Raw genomic sequence first — 11,369 nt, 5'->3', positions numbered from 1 at the left:
CACATGCAGTCCCCGCAGCAGTGAAAGCTTCTGTTCAGCTCTATTTCATTCCATTCTTGTTAGCTGGGTTTCTATGTCTTCCCATTCTTCTCTTTATCTCTTACTTTCACAGCCACCTGTTTCTGTGGGTCACTTAAGAAGTCCTTTCCAGGAAAGGATGAAATATTAAACCTCTAGCCTGTAGGTTCCCGATTAGCGGATGGAAGGAGGCTACACCAGGGAAAGGATCTCTCAGGATGGGTTGGTTTCTTATGCTCTGTTGTAACCGTCCACAGCTGGCAGCTGCTGGAGGAAAGATGTTGGGCCTTGGGGCTGAGCTGCTGTGTTGTTTATAAGGGAGCACAAACAGGGCCTGCATTCTAAATCCCCTTCTAAGATTATTTTATCTCATGGCTTAGATTAACGTCAGCTGTGCTTTGTCTGTACAAACAAGTGATACTGCATCATGAGAAAATGTGAAGCTTGGTGTGTTAGCACACTATGAATACAGGAGAAAAGTGCTAAGTATCTTTTTCCCTTCCATGTTCTTTCACTGTTCCCTCTTTTTCTCCGCTTTGGCATGCTACCAACCCCAAGAAGCTACACTAACTGGGACTATTCTGAATTGGAACCAGAAAAATTCAAATGAACAATTTGCTGTCACCAAAGGGAGAGGAGAGTTGTAAGAACACCGGTGTAAGCAGTTTTCCTCACCTGCTAATCTAAATAGGTGTTTTGTATCCAAACCAGGTGGTCACTTTTCTCCCCAGGACGCCTTGATCTACAGGTCTTACTCTATACTGATTCTTTGTGTAAGAAAGGTATGCCTGTGGATGGCCTTTTACCAAAGGCAAAAATGGAAAATACTGTGAGCTTTAGATGATGTGGTGTCTGCAGTGGCATGAGAATGGATTGCGTCGCCCAAAAAATCCTTTCCAGTGCTGAGTGTCTGCTACAAGCTCATCTGCAGATGAAGTAGCTTTTCGGGCATTTGAGGAATGCAGATGACTGCTCACCGATGGCCTGAACTAGCCTGAGGTAAAAGCTGTTGAGGGACACCAGGAGATTTAGAACCCATTCCCATGAGACCTGTGAAGGCCAGGTGCTGTAGTGCAGGAAATGGAAAATGCGGGTGTTTTGCTTTGTTTTCCTGTCTTAATTTTGTGGTGTTCCCTGCAGTAGCCAGGGGTGCAAATATGAGACATACTAGGACCAGGTAGAAGGTGGCCTTGGTAGCTCAACAGTTGTCATATAAATAGCTGGATGGTGTCTGTGTGTTCAACAGCAGTAAAGCAGGATCTTCAGTAGTTCACAAGGGAAAGAAACCCCTGAAAATACTAATTTTGAATTTGCACTGGATGTCCAAGCAAAGCGAGCTGTATCGAGGGTGCTCTCTCTGGGTAAACTTGGTTTCAAGTCTTGGATTCTAAATGTATGAACTGTGTTTTTCATTCTGCCTCCCTTCCTCAGATTCCTTCAAGATGACAAGCAGCCCAGAGAAGACTGGTAAGCACTCTGTACAAGAATGTAAGATAAAAATAGGTTCACAAAGATGTGCAGCCAGCAAGTGGATATGTCACAGAAGCTAAGCCTGTAATTAAAAGTATCCATTGCTGACCTCTTCATCTTGTTCCTATTATGGACAAGTTTGTTGGTTTAGGGGTTTTTGATCAATTTGTCAGATAACACTAAAAAGGAGTTTTTCCTTAACCATTCAGAAAGACTTCCTTGAAGTCATCAGGACTCTTCTAATTTTCTAAGTTTGATCTTACTAATTTCAATCACATGCCCCATGAGCATTTTTTTACACTTCCCTTGTTATTTAGGGATTCTCGCTCATTGCAGGTCATCATTCCACAGGCAATATTCGCTGTCTATATTGTACTCTCCAGCCAAGATACAGCATACATTTCCTTTAGAAAAGAAGCAAGGAAAGAATGTGGCACAGGGAAAATTATACTTAACTTTGACTTATGCTCCACGTCCTTAAATATTGTGAAGAATCTTGTATTTTTAACCTTACTGGGAGGGAAGGGGTGTCATATTTAGAAAATAGTTACCAGCTCACACATCTATGTAATTTGATTCATTTTGGAAACAAAAGCAGGTGAAAATCTGAGTCTCTGAAGATTTAAATCTTGTCAGTCTGAAAGAAAGCTAAATTGTTTTCATGGGTCAGCAGACAGGCTGTTCTCACAATTCATCCATTCATTTACTGCCAAAGCGATATGCTACTTCAGTTCCAAGATTAAACAACTGGTAGTGATAACTTGTTGTCAGGGATCATGTTAGTATGTCAAGCCTTGTGTAGAACACGGGAAAGTGTGTAATCTAAACTGGGACAGGTGAGACAGTGTTCAACAGGCTGCAAATAAGGATAATCAAGCCAGTAAAAAATGGGGATTGCTGTTTCCAAAACAAATGTCCTAATTTGATATTTAGTCAGCTAGACAGGTAGTGACATTTTCCAAAATGTTCCATTCTAAGCATTTACTTTGCAGTAAATGGGAACTGTAGATGCCTGGCGTTTAAGCTTTGGCCGTTTAATTCTGAGCCTCTGATCGAATTCCTGGTTTGAAATCTTGGGAGCTGAATGACCTGGATGATGGACTAATGCAAGAGCATTACTTCTGTACTTCAATACAGAGCAGCAAATTACTTTGAAATGTCTAATAGAAATTCATTTGGGTTCTAGACATATTTTTGTTAGTATTTTAGGAGAAAGGAAAATATGGTTATTTGTCATACAAAGAGGGGCAAAGTTCTACGCATAGAGAGCAAAGGAAGTAAAGCAGAAGAAAAAAGCAAGAGAAGGGTATTTGGGCAAAGTAGCATGGAAAAAAGTATGAATGGTGGAAGGAATGGTAGTAGTAAATGTACACAGAGGCTGCGTTGAATAGGAGGTTGGGAGACAGAGGCCAGTGAGAACGTTCAAAGTTGGTAATGATAGTCATTTATTTCTCTACAAATGGTTTGGAAATAAATGGCATTATATTGTTCTTAAATCAAAGTTAAGAACAATGTGTGTATTGTTATACACTTTGTGGATTTTTTTTCTGTATTGTACATTGAAGAAAGGGAAAAGAAATAAGTGATCAGTCATAATGTCTGCCCGTACTGTTAAAATCTAGAGCCCTGGAAAACAAGCTGGCAGGAGAGCAAGTCATTCTCCTTAAAATCTGAAATTAGTTATATCAAGCATTTTCTTTTGTATTTACTTGTATTGCAGAGGACTTTTACTTCTCTCAGCATAAGACACAATTTACTCAGCTTGCATCTTGCTGATTTCTACATATTTTTGTAATGAAAGTTTGTACTGTCACATCTGTCAACAAGTAGAGACAACAACTTCTGTTTCTCTTGACGAAGATAAATCGAGTTTGGTGTATTTTTTTCTTTTAACGTACACTATTAGAGCAACCCTGCAAGGCTCCAGATCACTTGTATTCTTTGGAATCCATGTCTTTGCTTATATTTAAGTATCATCAAAGTGATACTGCCATGCTGCCAGCATATCGATTTGTCTCACCACCTCAAGATCTTGCCATTACAGAGTGTTGGAAGAAGACTCCTCACCAGTGCTGCTTGTCACTGTGGAGTGGCAAGGGGAAAAATATTTCACTGCGTAATTATGCAGGGAGTGGATATTTGGGAGAGTTTAGTTTGCTTATAAAACTGGCTTAGAGAAATAACAGTAACCGTGTGATGTTAGTGCCATTTATTACCCAGATCTGCATGTTGAAACACATATGAGTGTGTTGTGCTTCATTTATTTTGTTAAAGCAATTTATGGAGTCAATAAATCTTGAAGGGAAGGAATCTTCCACACTTGCTTCTGTTAGAGACAGCTGACTTGGCTGGGCATTTATGGAACAGTTCCATCAGTTAGTTTTTACTAGATAAGGTGATTACCCTGGTGTCATAGTTATTTTGCAAGCCTATAATGGCCTTCTATCACCCTGAAATATTTCCTGCCATTTCAGCACGAGAAGATGTTTTTATTCCTTTTCCCATGACTGCTATGGGGTGCTGCTAGCACTAGTGGCTGCTATATTTTGTCCCAGAAACAGCTACGTTTCACTTGTGTATGGGCAAGACTTTTAAAAAATAATACAGGAAAATTATGGCATTAATCCTACCAACGTGGTAAAATACTCGAATTTTTTTCCTGCCTTTCATTTTTCTTGAAGGAAGTGAAACACGGACAAGCTTTTTGCAAGCGCCAGCTTCGTCAAACAAGCAAAGTTTTACAAGTCCGAACAGGTAAAATATAAACCAGTGATTTTTCCAGGTATAGAATGGGGAAGAAATGGTAAAATATTGTTTATTTTATGAAGACTGCAGGCTCATTGTTCTGAAGGCCTTTGCTATGCTTCCCATACCAGAAGCGGGAGAGTGTGTGTACATATATGTGTGTATATTTGTCAACTCTAGACAGCTGGAGCCCATCAGAGCTGCTTGTGTATCCTCTTGTGTGAGTCTAATTAGTGCAAATACTTCCTTAGGTAGGTAGTGGATTCACTGACACGAGGTAGGCGAGGGGAATCAGACTGCTAATGTTTAATATTTAAGACCTCCAGACTAAAGATGCAAAGCTTGAAAAGGATAAGAATGAAAGTGTTTGGAAGCAGTCTCAACATATCCTTAAAACTAGAAGACTAAAAATGGCACCTCATCCTAGAGAGTGTGTGTTTGGAAAAGGATGGAAGACAATGTGAAACATTGAGTGAATTTTTCTCTCTCCCGCTGCCACGGCTGATCTTCTTGGCATCCATGTATGCCCTGCAATACAGAAAAGATTCTTAAGGGCAGTTGCTCATGGAAAAGGAGTGTGTAAGTAAGTAGGATTGCTTTGCACTTCTTAATATTTTTCTTTTTGTCAGTTTTTCTCCAGATTCTGTCTCTAAGCCAGTAAGGTGCCTTCCCCATCCCCCATTAAAACCTTTTGTCTTCCTGAGAAGAACGGGTGAAAGGACTTTAATGCTTTCCCTGGAAGCAGGTCCTCTAAGAGAGTTTAAGCAGCTTCTGTTGTGTTAAACTATTGACAAGTACAGCTTCCAAACCTTAGTGCTTTGTATATATTATTAGTCTCATAATGATGACAGTTCTGAAGTCTGTGTCAATGTGTGCTCCTCAACAGGCCTCCTTTAGCAGTTGCTGTTTAGGAGCTTTAATATTGTGTTCGTGACAAACTATATGCTGCATACGTATTCTAGCTGTGCCTGGAATTTCCTTCCCTGTATTTTTTTTCCCTATTAAATATACGTGAATTTCTCCTGAAGCAAAACCCAGAAAAGTCCTCCACCCAGATAGTTCAGACTCTTGAGCGGATTCATTGATGCTTTTAGTTTAGAGAGAGTTCCTTCAAAGACACTTAGTCAATCCTTACAAATGCCTGGGATGAAAGATAGTTGTTATTCTCCTCAGCTTCTTATTGCAATTTGCTTTTGCTGCATTAGCACTGTGATAACTGGGCGTGGGGGACAGTGGCTGGTCAGTTAGGGACATCTCATGGCTGCAGTTACAACACTGAATACTATTTTGAAATCAAAGATTTGAGCGTTATGTGGCTTTCTACTCGTCTCATACTCATCACCCTAAGAACAGAGGCCATGCATGAAATTTGGTCTCAGAAACTGATCTATTCCTCTGTCTTGGATTGCCTGGCTGTTAAAGTAGGAATTACTGACTTAATAATCCAGTGGGAAAATAACAGTGGGGACAGACCACAGACAAAACAGGACGACTGCAGTAGGAAGTACTGGGATATATTGAACGCAGTGGGAGCTGTGCAGCTGTACTGAGTTTCAGAGACACTGGTACGTCACTTTTAATCACCGATTCAGCCAAAAACAGTTGAGGAGGAGGCATTAAAAGATTTCTTCAGATATGGACAGAGGAAATGTTTAAGCAATAGACACACTTCCAGTAAGGCTGGTAAATAAACCAGGATAATCCAAGGAAAGGGGAACAAAGGACAAAACAATAACAACCAGGTTAATGAATCTCTGAAGTTTAAAGCTGCAAGGTTTAAGAAAATTATTAGCCAGACCATTACTGATAATATAGGCTCTATGTGTAGCAAAATCAAGAAAACACAGTATTTTAAAGTTAATTACAACTCCTGAGAGCTCTAAAAATTACCCTAAGGTGAAAACAACTCTATGATGATGCAGTTGGTGCCTATCCAAGATTTAGGGTTTGAAAAAGAAACTGCTCATGATCTCTTCTGGCCACTAGCCTGGCAAACAAATAGAATACAAATGGAGTGAGATTGGTTTTTTGCTGGTTTTGGTTTTGTTTTCTGTGGTTTATATACAAACTCACTTGCAGAAGCAATAGGCAAAGCCAAGAGTAGAAAACCAGCCAAAAGAAGAGCATGTTCAGTTCGGCAGCATGGCTGGTTTTAAAAGAAAAGTTGCTACCAACTGAGCTAGAAAGTCTTAACTTTTCCAAACTCATAAAGTATGTGGAAACACTGTGAAAATTATTAATTTTTCAAGTAGAGGCTCTTGAAAGTTTGGGGTTTTTAAAGGCAGAAATGTCTCGAATACCAGTGCTGAACCTCTTCCAAGTGTGAATTTAAAAATGTTTTTCTTGTAAAATACTATTCTTTGATGCAACCAGTGAATTCTGCTATGACCTAGAAATTAAAAATTTTCTATTAGCTGCACTTTACATACACTCTTCTTTCTGAAGCATGCCAATGAAAATGTTGTCCTGAGTACAAAACAGAGCAGAGTACTTGAAGTCATTATTCAACCTGCTTTACAACAGAGGCACTCAGCTTCTGTGAGCTGGAATGTATTAGAGGGGGAGAAAAAAAAGAAAAACAAATTCCACGAATTATCCTTTTTTAGCTGTAACACTGAAAACTCTGCTTTCCTATGTTCTGTGGGTAAAGTAGCTTTGCTTTGTGTCTTTTTCAGATTAATTTTCAGTGCTGGTGTGTGAATAAATTAGAAAAGCATTGACTCTTTTGGACATAACAGTTAAGACAATATTTGCAGTACTTCTGGCTTGTTTGTAGTAGGAATCAGAATCTCTTTGATGTGAAGAATACACAGACAGTCCTGTGTTCTGCAGCACAGCAGATCCATCTATGAGCAATTTTCTTGTTTTAACACCCTTTCTGCTCAGTTATTGTGGTTAAATCAAGTTTTCTGCCTCGGTTTCCTCCTAAAGCAATAATCCCCGTTGCTTCTTTCGCTTGTCCTGTCTCATGCACGAATGTGTACAGCTGCTGCCAGGCAATTTCTACCTCCTGTTTTTGCATTCAGTCCCAGAGAAGTCCCTCTGGCTACAGGAATGGTGGCAGTCCATTGGTGTTGGAGGTGATCTGACACCTTGCTGAGGCAGTCCTTAGTCTTTCCCTGTCTCTCTGCCCCATCCCCCAGCTGCCTGATCCCATCTTCTTTACTGTTCAGATGAGCCCGGAGTGAATACACATAAGAGAAATGAAAATCCGTTTAGATCGGGGAGAGCATAACACCCTGCTGGCTCAGACCAAAGCTCTGGCCAACTCTGAGAGCTGCAACAGGAGAAAGTAGAGGGAGCATGTGAGCCTGTCCTTGCTCCTATTCCACTCAGGCCTAGCCCTAGTGCCTGACCGGCCACATCCTTAATGATTAACTCACGGTAAATTAGAGGTGGCAAAATCTGTGTCTTTTTAATGCAGGATCACTCCCGACAGTGAAGTATTAAGTATTTTGTCAAGGCCTTGCCTAAGGATCTCAAGACTGGGACAGAGACATCACTCAGTCTCACAGTACCATCTATATTCCTTCCAGTAATTCCATTTTTAAAATGTAGCCCTGCGGGAGAAGAATGGACTTCAACAACTCTATAAGAGTTATAAACTGAAGCCATTTAGTGCAAAAATTGATCAGGTTATATAGCCTAAAACCTGCTGATTATGCACTTACATGATTCGGATTGGACAATGACAATAGTCTATGTGCTGCCCACATTCCTCTAACTAATACATGATTGGTTTCTATCTCAGACACCCATCACCACCCACGTCTCAACACAAACCACTTTAATTCCCCATTCTCCTCCTGCTTCATCGACTTTCTTCCTCATTCTGTGTGGTCAAGGACATTTCAATGACCCTTCACTTGTGGCCTAGATCAGCTCGATTCAGTCTTGCTCACTGCACGGATGTCCATATGCTTCCAGAAATGATCCCACAGTTCCCCCTTTTGTTTTTTGAATTGCCCAGGTACCTGCAAAAGTTTTCTCAACAGAGCGTCTGATTAGATTTATCATACAAGGGACAATCATTAAGATCACAATTATTACAATCAGAATAGTTAACCCATACAAAAGCAAGTATTTTACCCATCCAGTGATTCCTAACCCTTTAAGCCATTTATCTAAGCCACTATCTAATATGGTGAATTTCTTAGTAATTTCTTGTAAATCTCGTATTTGCTTATGTATTGATACAGTGTTACTTGATAAATTCATACAACACATTCCTTCAAACTCTTCACATCCATGTCCTTGCGCAAGCAGCAAAAAATCTATAGTGGCTCTATTTTGCAAAGTTGCGTGCCTAATGCTATCTGTATCAACTAGCATCTCTGATAGTATTTTAGAGGTAAGATTTTTTTGCTTAGCTATTTAGCACCCGAGTTTTTTAATATCACCTATTGCTTTATATATCGCTACATTTGGTGCAAAGAGCGAGGTTAGTACTATTAATGAATTATCCTAAACCTTAATCTTATCCTTGCAGCTTTCATTGAAATATGATAGACTTCTTTTGAATTTTCTAGTTTTATTAAATAATGTATGATTCAGCAGGTCTCGATATTGCGGAGTGAACATAGAGATTTTACCTAAATAACAAGGCCCTCCCCAGGCATTAGAAGGTATTCCCAGCTAAGCTCGGTCACTACAAATGAGAAAAATTCCTGAAGGTAATATCTCAGCTGTGGTACTTGCATTGATGTTAAAATTTACGTAACTATTACACTGAGTTGTATAATTGCTGTACTAGGGTGATATTTGACCTACGCAATTCTTTCCCATTGTTATTTCTGTTAACCATGGGCGAATTTTTTGCCCTCCATATTTTATTGCTATGTTCATCCCTCCATATCTCGTTGCCATAAAGGCAAGTCTTGTCATCCGACCTCCAAACCAAATACAGCTCTGGTTGGATGACACTGATCCTAACAAATCTAGTTCTTGTAGTTCTGAACCAGTGGTGTTAAGAGCATTGACTCTCATCCCAGCCCTAAGAGCTTGGACTTGCTGTCCCCCGAAAAATCTATCAAAATTCTGTGTGTGAAAATACTCATTGAATTTTCATGCACTTGGGGAATCAATCTTCTTGGTGCAAAAATATCTATTGAATTCTTGTTTAATAGTGGAGTCATTCATCGTTACCCAGGTTCCGTTTTTACATAACCTTCAAATTCCTGAAAATCATACACCGGTATCCCTATTAGGCACGTTCTAAATGGATCTCTAGGTATTGCCATAGATAAACACAAAGAGTCTTGTCCCGTCATGTTTGCAAGAGTTACCTAAATGTTCTGTTGCGGGTTAACAGTCTAAGGTCCTGCCCGCGCCAGACACAGATTCCATGCTAGCCATATCATGGGGATTTTAGCTAAGGCTTTACTAATTTTGCCAGAATCCATCGCGTCCCTGTTCCTGAAACGACATAAGCATACCCTCGTCCCCAAGTTATAAGTTGAAAAGGTCCTTCTCATTGACCAGTATCAATATTCTTGACTTGAACTAATATTTCTTTATTTAAGTCAATTAAATCACTCTCCAAACCCTGCACATGTTTTATGATTGGAGGCACTGCTTCTCCATTAGGTAAATGCAAAAAATTTAATACGTATACTGCCTTCTGTAATTTCTCACGTGGTGTAGCTTTGGGCTCTCTCCCTTTTTGTTTTTGTAATTGATGCTTCAGGGTTTGATTCATATGCTCTACAATAGCTTGTCCTGTGGGCAAATGAGGGATACCTGTGATGTGTGAAACACCCCCTTTTTGCAAAAACTCATGCGTGGAGTTAGCTATATATCCAGGCCATTATCTGTTTTAATTTTTTGAGGAATACCTAGTACTGCAAATGCTGATCGCAAATGTCTTTGAACATGTTTACTTGTCTCACTTGGTTGTGCTGTGGCCCAGATGGCTGCTGAGAAGCAATCTATTGATACATGTACATACTTTAGCTTCTCAAATTCTGGGACATGTGTTACATCTATTTGCTATAAATGTAACGAATATAATCTTCTAGGGTTCATTGCACTAGGAGAGACTGTGCTAAGACTTTGACAATCTGGGCAAGTTTGAACTATAGATCTCACATCCGTTAAATTTAGGTTAAATTGCTGCATGAACACTTTGGCGGATTGATGGAAAAATTCATGAGATCTTTTTGCCTGAGTCAATTTGCCAGGAATGGGTCCTACCCAAGCTGGGGTTACAAGATGATCTGCTTCAGCATTACCTGCTGCTAATTCTCCAGGTAGCCCAGTATGACTTCGCATGTGAGCAATATAATACGGACGCTGCCTTTCTTGTAACAAATACCACAATGCTCGAAATTGCAAATACAGATCTTGTTTGCAGTGTTTTAGGGTAGCTCTTTCCATCCTCTGGACGACTACAACAACATACAACGAATCAGAGATTATGTTTAGTGGTTTGTCTTTCCAAAGCTTAAAGACTTCTATAATAGCTTGTAGTTCAACTCGCTGTGCTGACCCATTGGCCTGTACTATATGTGGACACCATTGAGTTCCTTCTTGCCAGACTACTGCAGCTTTTCCGGATTTACTTCCTCCATCAGTGAACACTGTGAGTCCTTTTACTGGCTTTTGACTTACTGGCTTTTGACTGTACAAAGGGAACCTTTCTACTCTTACATTGGTTAAAAATGTAAACATCTTACGTGAAGGGTAATGTATTTTTGTAATGTCCCCATACCCTCCTAGGGCTACCTGTAAAGGTGTCAAGTGCTGTAAGGCCCACTCAATATAATTCTGTTGTAAAGGCAGTAGTATGGTAGCTGGCTCTATCCCTGCAATATCAATTATTCTTTCTCTACCTTTCATTATTAGTGCGGCAAAACTTTCAATTCTGGTGCTAATTGTCTTTTTTGGATGCAAAGGTAAAAAGACCCATTCTATTTTTAAAGGTTCTGTCTCATTCAACCATTGTATTATAATAGGACATGGATACTGATCATGATTAATGACTGCCAAAATTATGTCCTCATCTACAACTCTTCTGTCTCCATAGGCTTGTGAAATTTTTTATGATATATGGTCTAGTGCGTACTGTGCTTCTGCTGTAAGATGTCTAGGAGAATTTAGGTCTCCATCACCTCTTAGCAGTTCAACTAAGGGACCCA

This window comes from Caloenas nicobarica, chromosome 1 (genome assembly GCF_036013445.1).
Source record: "Caloenas nicobarica isolate bCalNic1 chromosome 1, bCalNic1.hap1, whole genome shotgun sequence".
Taxonomy (NCBI): Eukaryota; Metazoa; Chordata; class Aves; order Columbiformes; family Columbidae; genus Caloenas; species Caloenas nicobarica.
Note: the sequence above shows the minus strand (reverse complement) of the source record.